Source organism: Chanos chanos, chromosome 4 (assembly GCF_902362185.1).
Source record: "Chanos chanos chromosome 4, fChaCha1.1, whole genome shotgun sequence".
NCBI classification, from domain to species: Eukaryota; Metazoa; Chordata; class Actinopteri; order Gonorynchiformes; family Chanidae; genus Chanos; species Chanos chanos.
Window position 1 is genome coordinate 43,350,683 of NC_044498.1, and position 15,353 is coordinate 43,366,035.

A 15,353-nucleotide genomic window follows, 5' to 3' on the forward strand; every position below is an offset into this window, starting at 1 on the left:
CTCGGTGTTGAAGAGCCTCCAATGAAGCTTTCACTAAAACCCAGCTCATCCGCTGTTTGACCTTCGCAGGGTACGGAAAACGACGGCGACGAGGTCGAGTTACTTAACAAGGGGACACTTTCACGTGCCCACCAGGGGCAGATGCTTGTGAAAACACAGCTGCTGATGAGGTTGCGTTCAAAGAGTCCATGTGAGAGAGTGTCTACTGCGACACCCAAGGGAGCAACCAGATCTGCCACATGTCCCTTCAGCACATGCAGTTAGCTGTGTGTTTGCTCGCCGATCACGCAGCCTCCACCCACCACGACTTCCACTTCAGGAGATACAATTATCTGCCGATCTCACCAAGCGCCACAGATGTTGGAGGTGTTGTTTGTTTGCTCTGAAGTTGTTTTGATTTTTCTTTTCTTCCGCTATGCTGAGTTGTTGCAGGGAGTTCTCGATCACCAACACATGGCTTGTACCGTACTGACCTGGGGTGAAAAGACAATGCATTCCAAATCCTTTTCCCATGTTCAATGAGAAGCCCGCACAATGTATAGAATTGACAAAATCAATGTAGTGTTACATTATCAAATACCAATGAGTCGCAAAGAATGACAGGGCCGAGCTTTAATATGGTCCGTTATAACATGCTTTACCTATTGATCCCTGCATTACTCATTAATCATAGTCAATATTGTTAGATGATGGTGGCTGACACGCCAAAAAGCATTCCTGAAATATGGTTCCCTTGAGTTTAGACACTGAAGTCAAGCAATGAAAAACATTAGCTGAAGAGCCCCTCAGAGAAACATCAAGTCAATGATCTGCTCAAGTTCAATTTCAAGAACGGCTGTATGTGTGTTGTACCCTTTGAAGAATGAGCTGAGGTCAGAGAATCCCCGAGTCTCGGCGACCAAACAGAGAGTATCCACAAACATGGAGTCAATTCCTGTTCACCTCCAGGGCTGCCTGTCACTTCCCCTTGGGAGCAGGAAGTCATTTTATCCCCCCAAGTTTACTCACCTGCTTCTGGTTCTTCGTTTGTGAGGCCCCGTCTGGTCCAAGCAGCCCAGAGTGAACCAAGTTTTTGAACCGCCGCGTTTGTGTTTGTTCAGCTTCCTCTCATCTTAGCGGGCTCACAGGAAGTTATTCTAGCATGGAGGCCAAGTGGAGCCTCAGGCTGTCAGTCCAGGGTGGCAACGCAGCCCCAACACTAGGGCCTGGACAGACCAAACCAGGAGGTGGTTGAAACTATACGCCCACACCTGCCAGTTTCCCACTTCTTCCCCAGAACGCCCTTAATAGTAATGACTTTGAAAATAGAGCTCACAGGAGAACAGGAATTAAACAAACATATCCAGAGGAGCTTTGAAGTCAAGAGCTTGCCCATGGGTAGTTATGAGTAGAGTGAGAAAATTATTTTGGGGGACTTCAAAAAAAAAAAAAAAAAAGAAAGAAAGAAAAGGAAGAAAGAAAAAGAAAGTGAAAACACGAGAAACATGAAGGTATTGTACTATATGAACCTGAGAGCCAGTGAGAGCGCTTTGAGACATTCACATAAAACCTGGTTGTGAGGGGCAACTGAGGTATTCTCATTTCAATCAATAAAAATGTCTTCACTGAGGCTGGAGCTTATTGGGTGGAGATATGTTGAATTCATGACATACAATGGTATTACCTCATCAGCCATTAGATGTTGTTAGATGGCAGTTTGATGGAGAGCAAATACCCAATTCTGACACCACACTTTTATATATTTTACATTTTTACCTCACTAATTTAACATAAACACTTTTGAATTTATGGCCAAGGTATCACATCAAACCAGAATAAAAACATAAGAATAGCCTAATGGAATGATTTGAATATAAAAGACAGTTTATGTTTAAACATGCTTATTGAGTTTGTCAGTGAACATTCATTACAAGGATCATAAAATGCCCTCCAAGACTTGATGAGTCACAGAGAAACTCCACACTCAGCTCTCAGTGACCATAAATGCTTTTGATTTCCACCTCGGGAAGTCGCTCGTTTTTTTGTTTTTTTGGGGTTTTTTTTAATTCTGTTTTTTTCTTTTTTATTCTATTTTTCATTCTGTGGACACTTGACATGTTCCGTAGCCTTTTAAAATGAACGAATGTGATTTCATCCGCACTGGCAGGGATGGACAGGCCTATGCTATTTTCACAGTATGCCAGATTTTCATTTTCCATGTATGTATTGGATTCATTAATTGCCTCCACTAAAACCTGCAGGATAAATTTTGAGTACGTAGTGTTTTTGTGAGTGTGTAGTGTTATGGCAAGCAGTTTTTTCAGTTGATCTGTGATTTGTTCAGTGTTCACAGTCAAGCTCTGTAAGTTCACCTTCAAGCAAAATGTTTGTCACATTTCTGTTTTCTGAGTAAACATATTGTCTTGTAAAATAATTTTGCTTCTTTTTTTGTCTGAAGTCATTATATTCTCACTTTTCTTTTCTCCTTCATCATCCTTCCATATTTATTTTTCCACATGTCTGAAGAGGTTGTCTCTCTGCAATTCTTGCATAATTGTTCTCAGCTGTGAAATGGTAAACAGGTGGAATACATGCCCTACACAAACAATTCACATTCCCTATCAAATCCATTGACGTATGAGAAGAGAGATCACTTGAGACAGTCAAAGCCCTAAAAGACCCCTTACTCAACACATTGGCATTCGCTCATACACAAACACCTTAGATACGCACATGTATGTATGTGTGTGTTTGGTTGGTGATCAAAATATTCCACCCAATGTTGTGAGAGCAGTTAATCCTAATGCTGACCTCGGCGGTAGCCAAATGCTCAAATGAGACCTCCACCCCAGAATACACATTCAGCATAGTTGACAACACGGAAACTTTTTTTTTGTTTGTTTTTCATTTTCTCTTATTTGCCAAGGTTCTTTGTGGTCATAAATGAGTCTGTGACATTTTTGTCCATCTCTTGATTGATTATTCCCGTGGTTGAAACATGCACAGGCAAATTGCATGCACTCACTAATTATGAATCCAGTTTAGGTTAGAGCAGCCCACCCTAGCTGTTTCCTGCACAATGTTAACTGACATTTCTTTCTCTCTTTTTTTTTTTTGCAATATGCTAGATGCAAATGCGTTGGAAAACAGGGAGTGGACTCTCAGTAATTAGTAATAATTAAGTAATCAAATGGTTGGCCCAAGGTCATCTACATGGGGATGATGCAATTTACGGCTTTTCCTGAATCGCTTGGAAGCAATGGCCCACAAATTTTACCAAGATGAACCTGGATATCTCTGACAATGCCGCTAGATTTCTAGCTCTACCTCACTCTCTCTGAGAAGTTTGTCACTTCCCAGAGTTGTGGGTGGAAAGTGTTCACACTTTGGCAAAGAAGCATTCTCTAACATAGAAATGTCCTTTTTCTGATGTTATGGGGTAAAAACCTCTAATTTCCCAATATTTAGAAGCTTGGTTTTTTAAGTAACACACCCCTGTCATAGCACCCTTTGTCTTTCCATCGGCTGCAAGAAAACATACATCTTTTTTCACTAAGAGGGCAATGGTATGTTGTAATTTCTTTATTGCAATTATTGTATAGTCAAATGCAGTATTTCCCTGATATTTAACTTTTTTCAGAAAATCTTTGAGCTGTAGATACAACACCACGCAGTGATAATGAGTCTCAAAATTTGAATGGATGGATAAAATCAATTTGAATAAATTTGAATAAATGGCTTTCCATGGAGGGTTTTGGAAATGTACATTTTATATGAGATTCTGTGAGATGCTTTCTAAAATCTTACTCTCCAAACCAGCTGCTGGTTTAAATCACATCACATCTCAAAGGATAAACTCGGTAGGACAGGCTTCCTGTTTGAGCCAAAGGAGGGGGTCCAGTGAAGAACTATATCTATAGCTTTTGTGAATTCAGTTTGACATGGGCAGTGAGCCGTAGTTCAGAAAATTGTCAGATGATAACGCACGGAAACCTTCGAAGACCTCATTTCTTTGGCCCTCATACAACTGCCACAGACAAGATACGTCTTCCATCTGCATTTCCACAGGGAGTCATCCACTGACTCATGATGCTCCTTAGCTTCAGAGATACAGTTATGCTAAATGTAATGTGGAAAAAAAGTACATAAATATCGGAATCACGTAAATAGCTTTAACAATAGAGATTCTCAGTGTGGTTAATTTGCTTGGGGTGCATGGTTAAGCTCAATGAGCCTTTATAGGTGTTACTTAATACAGAACTCTGAAATGGAAGAGTTTCAGCCCAGTGCTTTGTGTTGCCTGTATTATGTTTACCTCCTGGGATGGTGTCAGATGGTTTTGGCACTTGGTTCCAGTAAGGTTGTTTTGCCACCTTCAAACAAAGATATAAATCCATTTTAAGACTTTTCCTGTCCTTCATTTACTATTTAATGGGGTTAAGTTGATTTGATTAGACATCAGCGGTTCACTGAGTATTCTGTGCAAGCCAGAAGTGAATGTTGCTAAATGTTAGCATATCTTGCACAGTTTCAATGTCCATAAAAACATCCAAAAAGTGTTTTAGGTACTAACCAGACTAACAAATCTGGGGAAATGTTTATCAACCACAGTACCAAGAAGTAGTGTTATCACTGAAAATGAATCCATTTACCAGTAAACTAATGACGATATGTTATCCACTGCAATTCACCAGTATCCACAGATCTATGAAAAAGGCTCTACTGACAAACATCTATGACTTGAGTTTTTTCCCCTGTGTGATTCTACTGTGTCGAAGTTCTTCGTGGCACTGCAAGACTCAGGGAGCTCAGGGAACAGTTCGGCAATGAGACGTCTATAAACATTCAAAGTGTTTACATTAGCTCTGAGGACGACCTTGAATTATGTGGCATTTTCCTTCATGAATCCTGAGAGATAAATGAGCAGGAACAATTTGGCCGATGTAAACAAGGGGAGGGAGAGAGATCTGGTGGGTAGCGGTAGCCTGTCTTTTGTGTTTAATATGGCTGACGCGTGTTATTACATGTCCAAGCTGTTCACTCTGGGCTCCTCTGAACAGTAGCCAGGCAATGCAAACCCTCCAGTTCCCCCTCTCTCTGTCTCTCTCTCTCTCTGTCTCTCTCTCTCTCTCTGTCTCTCTCTTCTTCCCCTGCAGTTGGTAAGAAAAGAATTTTTAATCATGGCTGTTACCGTTATTTTAAATTTTTCCCAAATTTTGACACCAAGGTAGTTCTCTATTAAAAGAAGGTACAGGTTCTCCAGTCCAGGCATTTTAAAGACTGTTTTTTCTTTTGTTTTTTTTGTTTCATCAAGCGCCCCCCCCCCCCCGCTTTCCTTCACCTCTTAATGATTTTGTCCAGAGACTGAATATACAATAATGTCTCTTGATACTGAAAGACCTCCATGCTAGAATCAGATATCTTATCTGCAAATTTGTCAAGCACATAGAACAACATAAAAAAAAAATGAGTATCCAGTTTCACCCATTTCCAGTGAATGATTTCTGTAAGGGATGGCTGCCTTTGGAATAAACTACCACCAAGCCAGGTGGCATGATCACGTACCCGACTCTTGTCTGTGTGACTCAAAACACTTTGAGTGCATTCTAGGGTGGGAAATAGCAGCTGAAATATCACTAGATCTCCAAGTAAGCCTGCAAGCAATTAAAATATGGCTTTTTTTTTTTTTTTGCAATTACAGTGACTGTATTTTTGTAAGGCCACGAAATTGCAATTACCTAAAATAATGGTGCAGCGGTCTTAGTGGAGTTATGTATTTTCTTGTCGTGTGGCTGCTTTTTTTTTTCTTCTTTCATTCTCTCTCTTTCTTCGAAGTAGTAGAGCATATTGTTTCCTTGACTGTTGCCAAGAAAATGAGGAACATTTGTATGAAGAGTGGCATATATTGCAATGGAACCCCTTGAACTACGCCAACACGAGAAACACATTCTTGAGTTCAGTCCCTCTCTTACTAATGCTTTGTGGAAATGAAAATAGTAACAGACTAGAGGAGGACTTTGTGAAGACAAAGACATAATTAATTTATACACACCAACTTTCCCTTTACATAAATAACTTTACTCTTGCTGATGTAATTTCCACTTGAGCCTGGCAAGAGATGTTAAATGAGCTCCTGAGCTTAAGTTTCAGGTTTTAATACCAGAGGCTTCCATAGTCTCCACTTGTGGAGCAACATCTTAACGTTTCTCCAATGTATTCTTTGTCTACACTCTTAGAGAGAGAGAGAGAGAGAGAGAGAGAGTGTGTCTGTCTCAGGATGATGTTTTTGTGCCCCATGCAAATCTACAAATTCATTTTTCACGACAGGAACATTATCAGATGAGCAGAGTGTGTTTTTAGCCGTGCACCATATGGCTCTTGTCTGTCTAACACCTTCAAGTGTGTGAGAGAGTTTGAGAAGTTCTCTCACACTTCAGGCTTCTCTTTGTTAACAGTCAGCAGTAGTCGCTGGATTTGAAGTGGGTGCATTTAGACTCAACGTGCTTTCAAGCACTTCCCAGCACTCTGTCTCGACACACTAGTCTCTTATCGAATTTCACGTCAAGAACTTCAAACACCATGCATATTTTTTTGCAAAGTGAGGAATCGTCTTGGACATCTCAGATCAGAGTTCGAGGCCAGGACACTTCAATTATGTTTAGACGAGGCTCTCCCTGTACTTGATGAATTAGTCCAGTAGGCCAACCTTATACCATCCTGTGGTCGTAATAAGTGTCCAAACCATCATTTATTTCCTTTCTTTCACTCACCAACAACTTTTTCCGTAGTTCTGTTCTTCTTATTGAATATAATCCAAAATTAATGCGTGTACACAGGCCTCTTGATTGTTGTGCAAGGCTATTTCATCTCTGTTGAGGTCTACATTTCATCATTTGAAAATTTATTTATGATTTATATTGAAGAGTATAGGTGTGTGAATGACAACATCTGTGTAATTGATAAGGCATCTCCTTTGATGGCCTTTACTGAAAAGTTATGGAAACACAGAGTTTGACACTCAAGCGGGTATGTACCAGATTTTTTCGAGTCAAACAATAATGAGTTCATATGAGTTTAGAGCTGTGGAGTGACGTACCATCCAGTTCTCTTCTGCAGATTTTAGATATTATTTTGATTAAAAACAGGTGAACGGGGAGGGATATTTATTACAATATCAAAATGTCCATTTCAAGATGCTGAGCAATCACAAAAAGAGTTTTAGTGGAGTGTAATCTTATTGTCTTGGGATCCTGCTCCTATCTAAACCATGACTCAGTGATACCACTAAATCATATCGCTTTTCTTGAACCGCCCTGCACCTCCCTCAGGATGTTTTCATTTAAATTTTATATCTGAAACAAGTCTGAAGTTGTATAATTCACTGGAATAACAAATAGTTGGTAAAAAAAAATAACATGCTAATTCAAGTTTTTGCTTGAAGATGGGCTATGAAGTCCTTCTATAACTCATACTGGCACATGAGCTTCACACTCATAAAGCACTCGTGAAGAGCTGAAATGACCTACATGAAGAAGTACGTGTGTTTTAGCGTATGCCTGTTAAGCTTTGTGTCTAGGCTTTTGAGGAGCACCACAAAATGGAGTCAGTGCTGAAAAATCTGGTCTGGCTGCTATTCAGACGAGCTAACCATGATTTATTATACCCAGGCTAAAGAGCACTTGCATGAAATTTAGATGTGATTGTGGCCCCCAAAGTAAGCCAGAATACATCTGAAATGGTCTTAATTATACTCTGATATGTTTTGTTGAATGCTTTTGGATGCAATTTAGTTTGATTTATACTGCCACTTCAATTAGACTTTAACACACTGACCAAAACCATTTTAAAAGGGTATTTTCAGCTTAGCTCTACGAAATGATAAAACCGCCATCACATGGAATAAGGAGGAAGTTATTTGGGAGAGACCTAATGTATGGACAATCTTTGGTGTGCTATTATTGTCTGCCATAACAAGTATGCTGAATTGTTATCATTTGAAAACATAGCAATTAAATAATAATACAAATAATGCATGAGCATGCCCTTAGCCCTGCGTTTGGGATAAGGCTAGCATTCTTCACACAACAGGTCCAGAAACGCACCTATACAAAGAGAAATTGCATGTGGGGGTCAGGTAGAGCTACTAGGTCCGCAAAGAAAAGAAACAGATGAGTTGGGGCATTGGTAATTACCTCATATGGAAGGGTCTTGCAGGCCTAAAGATCCTGGGGAGCTTGAAAGTTTTTCATATGAGAAACATTGGAATCTATCTCTACACTGAAGTTTCATCCAACTGGCTAAAGAAGAAAGAGATGCGAAAAAGTGAGAGAGTATGAGAGATACTTTCCCCCTGATTGTGTTTATGGAAATGAATAGATTGGACCATTACAACATGGCTTTGGGAGTAAGCGACCAGTTATCCTGCTTAGTGTTGGTGAAATGACACTTGTTTTATGTTATAATTCAAAAGAGATTGCATAGATGTAAATGCACCTTGGTGTGGTCCACAGCTGCTGACCTATGCTTCAGCTTTAGGGATGCGGAAGACATTAAACATAACAAAATGTCCATGCCTTTTGCAGCTGCTTTTCGATATAGTTCATCCCTATCTTTCTTTTTTATTTTACCATTTTATTTATCCATTCATTTACTGACTGGAAGAAATTTTTGCCTATATGCACTGTAAAATATTGCCCTGATAAATGTACTACACAGTTCATGGGGCTAGAAGCAGCTCGTGTGTTGCATATTGATAAGATTACACAGTCAGGACATAACAAATTTATAAAGAAATATATGGAAAAGGCTACACTATTAAGTTATGTAATGTGGTATTTTAGTATTTTAGTTACATGACTGCTGTAATTGGCTGACTGCATTGATAAGGACTTGAACTGTGTAGTGAGAGCAATTTTACACTGCATATTGCTGCATTCTGCATCACACTTTACCATAAGTAACAATGTTCAGGTCATTTCAAAATCCAGTCAGGCAGGTACAGGTATTTAACTACAAAAAAAGCATAGTTCAAATTGATGTTTAAAGCATCTAAAACAGTTTATCACATGATGTTACAATGTTAATTCATCAGTGTCCAACTAAGTGATTAATTAAAATGGTGAACTAAATTCACATTGAGCTGAACTGACAAAAAATTGTATACTACATGTTATGTGGTAAAACAGTATTTTCTTATATGTGTGTGTGTGTGTGTGTGTGTATGTGTGTGTGTGTATATATATATATATATATATATATAAAACAAGAACCACAGGCAAATAAGAATGATGAAGAGGTCGCTAGGAAAGCAGCAACTGCCAAATACCCGCAGCGAGTAAGGCAAATCCTCAGAGGTCAGCTGAATGGGAAAAACAAGGTCCAGGCTATCAATACCTACACCCTGCCAGTCATCAGATACCCTGCTGGAGTAATAAGCTGGCCAAAGGAAGAGACAGAAGCCACTGACACTAAGACAAGAAAGCTCCTTACAATGCATGGAGGATTTCACCCCAAACCCAGCATCCTGAGACTATAAACAGGAAACAGGACATTTGTGTTTTGACAGCAAAACAGCCTATTAACAGCCTACAGTAGCCTGCTATAGGCTACATTTGATACATCTGAATCTTGCTCACACGTGATCTTATTGAATCATGGTGGTTTCTGACTGCCCTCGGGTAACTAGCACTCTCTCCGAGTGAGCTTGGTATGTGTGGGCTTGTAGAACGTAGCCCGCTCCCAGAGACGACGACCTGACTTTGGGCTCAGGTCTTGTAAGGAAAACATGAAATATAGAAAGTGTTTTAGCTTGAAAGGTTCTGTTCCGGAACATTAATTTAATTTATCATTTAAATACTACATTATTATTACATATTATTAAAATATTTGACTTATTAACTTAAGTTAAATAGTACAAGCAATTATAACTTGACTTATAAAGTAGCTCTGAAAACTTCTCACTTTTGACTTAATTGACTTGAAAATTTTAAGGCAATCAGTTGCCTTCATTTTTTTACAGTATAGCAGAAACCCTGATATATGTGTGTATGTATGTATGTATGTATGTGTGTATATTGACTATATATTGACTATATATATATAAATGTCTATTTGTCTGAACGGACACATTGCACACCACATAGCATGGATTTGGAAGTAAGACAAATCTTCAAAAATTATCTTTTATTGTTGTGTTCTTACTCTGTAAAGCTATTTAAATATGTACAAGATCAGCACACATTCAAGAACAGTTGGTTAAATAATATTTTGCTCAAAGGAACTACAACAACTTTGTATGAATTAAAAGTCCCTTATTTTGCAGACAAATGATCAGCGCTTCTGAATTTCTGAATATGTGTTATGATTAATTGGACATGTATACTTTGCACTTTTTGACCTATCTGTGCAGTCATGTACTTGTGGAATATGTGACCTATGCATTCCATTCTCCACGACAAAATGACATCATGAAACATAAAATCATCACAGCATGTCAGATCATGGTGCCTACACATCAAGACACTGTCAAATTAATCTTTTTTCATTGATTCATTCATTCTTTCTCTAAGCCGCCTATCCTAATTAGGGTCGCGGGTGGTGCTGGAGCCCATGCCAGTGCTCACTGGGCGAAAGGGGAGGAAACACCCTGGACAGGTTTCCAGTCCATCGCAGGGCAGACACACAGACAAACACATTCATGCACACATTCCCACCTAGGGGCAATTTAGTATCTCGTCAACTTCATCTTATGTGATTTAATTTATTGCTACTCTTCTAAGATCACCACATTTTGAAAGCTCAACCTCAATGAGTCTTCATTCTTCAGCTCCAAGACATTTTCTTCTCCTTCTCCGTGTAACCCCGTTTTATCGTTCATCAAATGGGCCACAACAACAAAACTCATGGACTTTGTATGAACTGGTCGTCCAATCAGGAAGTGGCTGAAGAATGCATAAGCGCTGGTGTCTCTGTCAGGGGTCAGCTCGCAGAATGACATAACAATCTCAAAATGGTGACCTCGCATTGGCCTCCATACCTTTAATCACAACCGCAAGAAAAATAATTAAACGATCCCCCCCTAGTCAAAAATACCTCTGCTATGCCAATGATCGTGAGAAACGTTCAACTGACTACAGTACGTTAAAAAAAAAAAAAATACTGTAATAGGATGTAATGGGGACATAATTTTGCTGTTCGGGTCATTTGGTTTTGTCTCAAGACTCAGATACACGCAATTAAGTCTTTTATTTTCCTTTCTCTTTAAATCTATAGCATATAAAGTTTGAAGCTAGGGTCATGTATCAACATACCCTGGGTTTAGAACTGCGCACATGTGGTTATGCAGATTTGAATGAGACTCACAGCACTTGGAAACAATGTGCTTTGCAAACATTCCTGGAGAAAACTAAGGCTCACAAACATATTTCAAAGGAATATATGGTCCCGATAACAAGTCTGTCATGTTACACTGCAAGCAAAACATGTTGGCTGATGCTGTCACACACAAATTTTGTTCCTTTAACGCTACATTTGACCTCATTGTTTTAGAAGAAAACATCACTCCATCTTCACACGTTTATTTGTAATTTGAAAAAGAACAAAAAAAAATTCAAAAACATATAATGGTTTTGTTATATTTACTGAAATTTGGCTATTTCTTCAAAAGTCTAAATGAGGAACCCTTTCCAGTAAGCCACATTTGGCCTCCATGTCTTTGATCCCAAAAACTCCAAACATTACATTCACACTGATCCTCTTCTTCCTTAAACAAGTGTGGTTTTGTAAGCTAAGCATGGCTTCAAACTAGACAGGCAACTTTACAACAAATGAATGATTGATTATTGATGACTAAAACATTTCAAATCCAGATTTCCCGGGGTAGCAAATATACTGAAATGTCACATCTTCAGTCGGTGTTTGAGGCAGAACCAGCTGCTTTTAGGAAATACAGGAAGGAAGCACAGAGCACATTTGAGACATCCATGCATGAAAATTGTTCAAAGTAGACATCTGCCATACATCAAAATCAGATTCTCTCCTTCCCTGTACACCACAGCTTCCATGCAGATATGTGACTGTTAGCAGAGTAATCCTTAAATTATTCATTTATTTATTTTGGTCTCCTGTATGCAGTGGGTCGGATGAACTGTGAGGCATGTTTGTGAGCAGTCAAGAAAAGAAGAAAGGTTTTGAAACTGTGATTAAGCCAACTCTGATGTTACGGAAATATCCCATCTCTTGAAAGCAGGTGTGTGGTTGTTCTCGTGGACGGGAGATCGCTGTTTGGACCGTTTACAACCGATTTTTGTGAGGCGAAACTGAATCTGATTACTGCTGGATCCAGGTTCAGCAGGAGGAGTGTATCTGACATCTAACCCCTGGGTTTACTGAAGACGCTACCTGAACTGAAAACAAGAATTCTCTAAAACTGCCAGTATTATTTCATGAATTCCTTACTCATCCACTGTTACGAAACATAACCTGTCAGTGTATCCCACACCAAATAATTGTGACAATTTCTTGCTGCAAAATGCTGCAAATCTTACCCCTTAATTCAGTCTTTATAAATTGTTATGTGTAACTCATCAGTGAGACAGTGATTCCTTTAATAACAAAGCAGCTTGTTGTCATAATGTGAAAGAGTCAGTATTTCCTGACACAGTCTCAAAGTCATTCACTCTTTTTTCTTTTCTTGTTTAAGGATAAGCTTGAGCATTAAGCTTCTTACAGCAGAAAACAGTGAAGCTGTAACACTGCTTCAATGATACACAAGTATTATACAGAGGCAATTAATGAGCATCTTCTCGAGGACCAAAAACAATGGCTTGCTGGCAAATAGATGGTGAACAATGTACTCTAATTCATGATACTTCTGGTCTGCAATGTGCCTGAGTGGTATACATTTCCTTTACTGTATTTGGAGCACAGGGGAAAGATACCACACACGGACTGTACTGGGTCTGTTTGCTAAGCTTGCATTAGCCAGCTACATTGGAGGTTGGGGTAAATGTGGAAATTGAGATCATTGCAGATAATTCAGGGTGGTAATAGGGAAAGTGAAGAGATTGCAATCGCTTCACGGCTTGTCCGCGTGAATTTAGCGCATAGCTGTGTGTGATTTCCTTCCATTGAGAAAAGCATAGCAAAAAACTGTGACTAATAGCCAGATTTTCAAAACTGCAACTGAAATAATTGGCATCTGAAAAGGGGAAAGTAAAAAAGAAACATTTCACAACTTGGTAAGGGGCAAACGCAGACGCCAACGTTGTTCATGGTACATTTTCATCCATTTAAGATTACAGACAGGGTTCAAGCAAAACTCCACAGTGAAGTGATTGTGCAACACATGACATTAAAAAAAAAAACCCTGAAAACTAAAACAAGTTATGTGAACCACACATGTGACTAAATTTTGAATATCCTCTTTTGACGGAAACGTACGTCTTTTGAAAATAAAATGGTATCCACACTGTGCACTTGCACTTATGGCATTTTGAAATTGCACCCTTCCTTTGACATGTGTCTCAAAAACCACATAACATTAAATAACACAGCAAAAACTCAGTGTTGTAGTATTTGTTGGTTTGGTCGATCCAAAATTAACGTTTACTTTTTAACTTCTCTAAATGTTTTGGCATGTGTTTGGGAGGAATGTGTACTAAATTAGCACGACTCTTTGTTATCTGAGACCCGTTTACCTGAGATGCTGTTCTGACAATTGAACTGAACATCTTTGTGTTCACATGATCAAAATGGCTATCTATCGACATCAGGGGCTGCTCTTAACATTTTCCACCTGAAATGATTCCTTTTTTCCCCCTTCTGTAGTGTTTCATGAGTGGAACCCAGCAATTCAGTCTTACAAGGTCAACACCGCTATACATTCTTTCCCTTAGTGTAGAATAATGATGTTGGAAAGTGTTGTACCAAGTGCAATTATCCAGCCAAACAAAATTAATCTTCATTGAGCCAACTGGTGCAAGCAAATACAGCCATTTTTATACAAAGGCAAATTTGTTACACAGTTGGTTGTTTGGGACAAGAGGCTTGTGATCAGTTAAGTATGCCACTGAGTCATTTCTAGTAATATTCTGAGTCTCCATTTCCCCAGTGTAATTATAAATAGAAGAAATGAATGCTGTGTATGTGTGTAATTAACATATCATTTATGTGAGCATTTGACTGCCCTCACCCGTCGTCTGACAACCTATGCGGGATTTGTGTCTGCCAAACACATTCCTTTGTATGAAAAGTGCATTTTTGAAACAAAAGTTGAATTTCTTTGGAGTTTAACGTGTTTTTCCGAAATCTGAATGCACAAAAATATCTTGCGGCACAACAGACCTTGCTTCAGGACAAAGGCCAGAATTGTCTGGCATTTTTGCTCTTGTCACAATCTCTCAAAAAAATTGACGTAGATTTGTGAATCAACGTGTGTAAGATGCTGTAGTTGCACTTAGCATTGAAACGGTAATTATCTTATTAATTATTACTCAAAACCGTATGAAGAAAATAACGCATTCATTTAGCTGATAATCATATCCAGTGAAGGGTGCAAATTTTCTCTCTCTAAGATTACATGCATCAACAGTTAGCTGAGTCTGGGTGACCAGGTCTCTTCAGTGCAGTAAATTCCCTCAAAGTTCATGATAAATCAACAATGACCACCCTTGCTGGCACAGGCTTGCCCCTAAGTGCCAGTCTCAGGAGCACCTCCCCTAAATTCATGTTACTTCTGTGACCGGTAGTTGGGAAATGTGCAACAGATGTAGCGGGTATACACAAAGCCTGTTGATGTTCTGCATCTGTGTTTCAGCTCGCTGTCCAAATTTTCTGCTGTATTTGGTTTCCCAAATAAGCAAGTCTCTGCTTACTCTGTCAACCAAAATTGCTTTATGCTGATAATCAATATTTTCAGCATTTACTGCTGGGCTATCATCAGATATAGGTTAGGATTAATTGAGCTTTTCATGTAATAGAATTAATTTACTGAAAGTCATTGAATATTTTATTGATAAAATATCACATGGCACAAAAATGTCTTAATTAGGCATCACTAATCTGCACGAAAAGAAGGAACTCCACCTAATCTGACTCTCTGTGCTAAGCAAGTGAATCCTGAATGACTGGAAAGAAAAATAAGTATTTCAGATTCTTTTGGAGCCTGTTTTCATAATCGGGTTAAAGATGGTCATACAAATGAAAAAAAAAAAAATTACACTGTGATTATTTTGAAAAGAAAACAGAGAAGAGGGTAGCAAGTGATCAATTGCCTCACAACAATAAAACAAGGATTGCCAGGTGTGTTTAAAAAACACTTATTCCGCAGCACTGCTGCATACTTGATTCTGATTAGGCAACAAGCAGTCATTTTT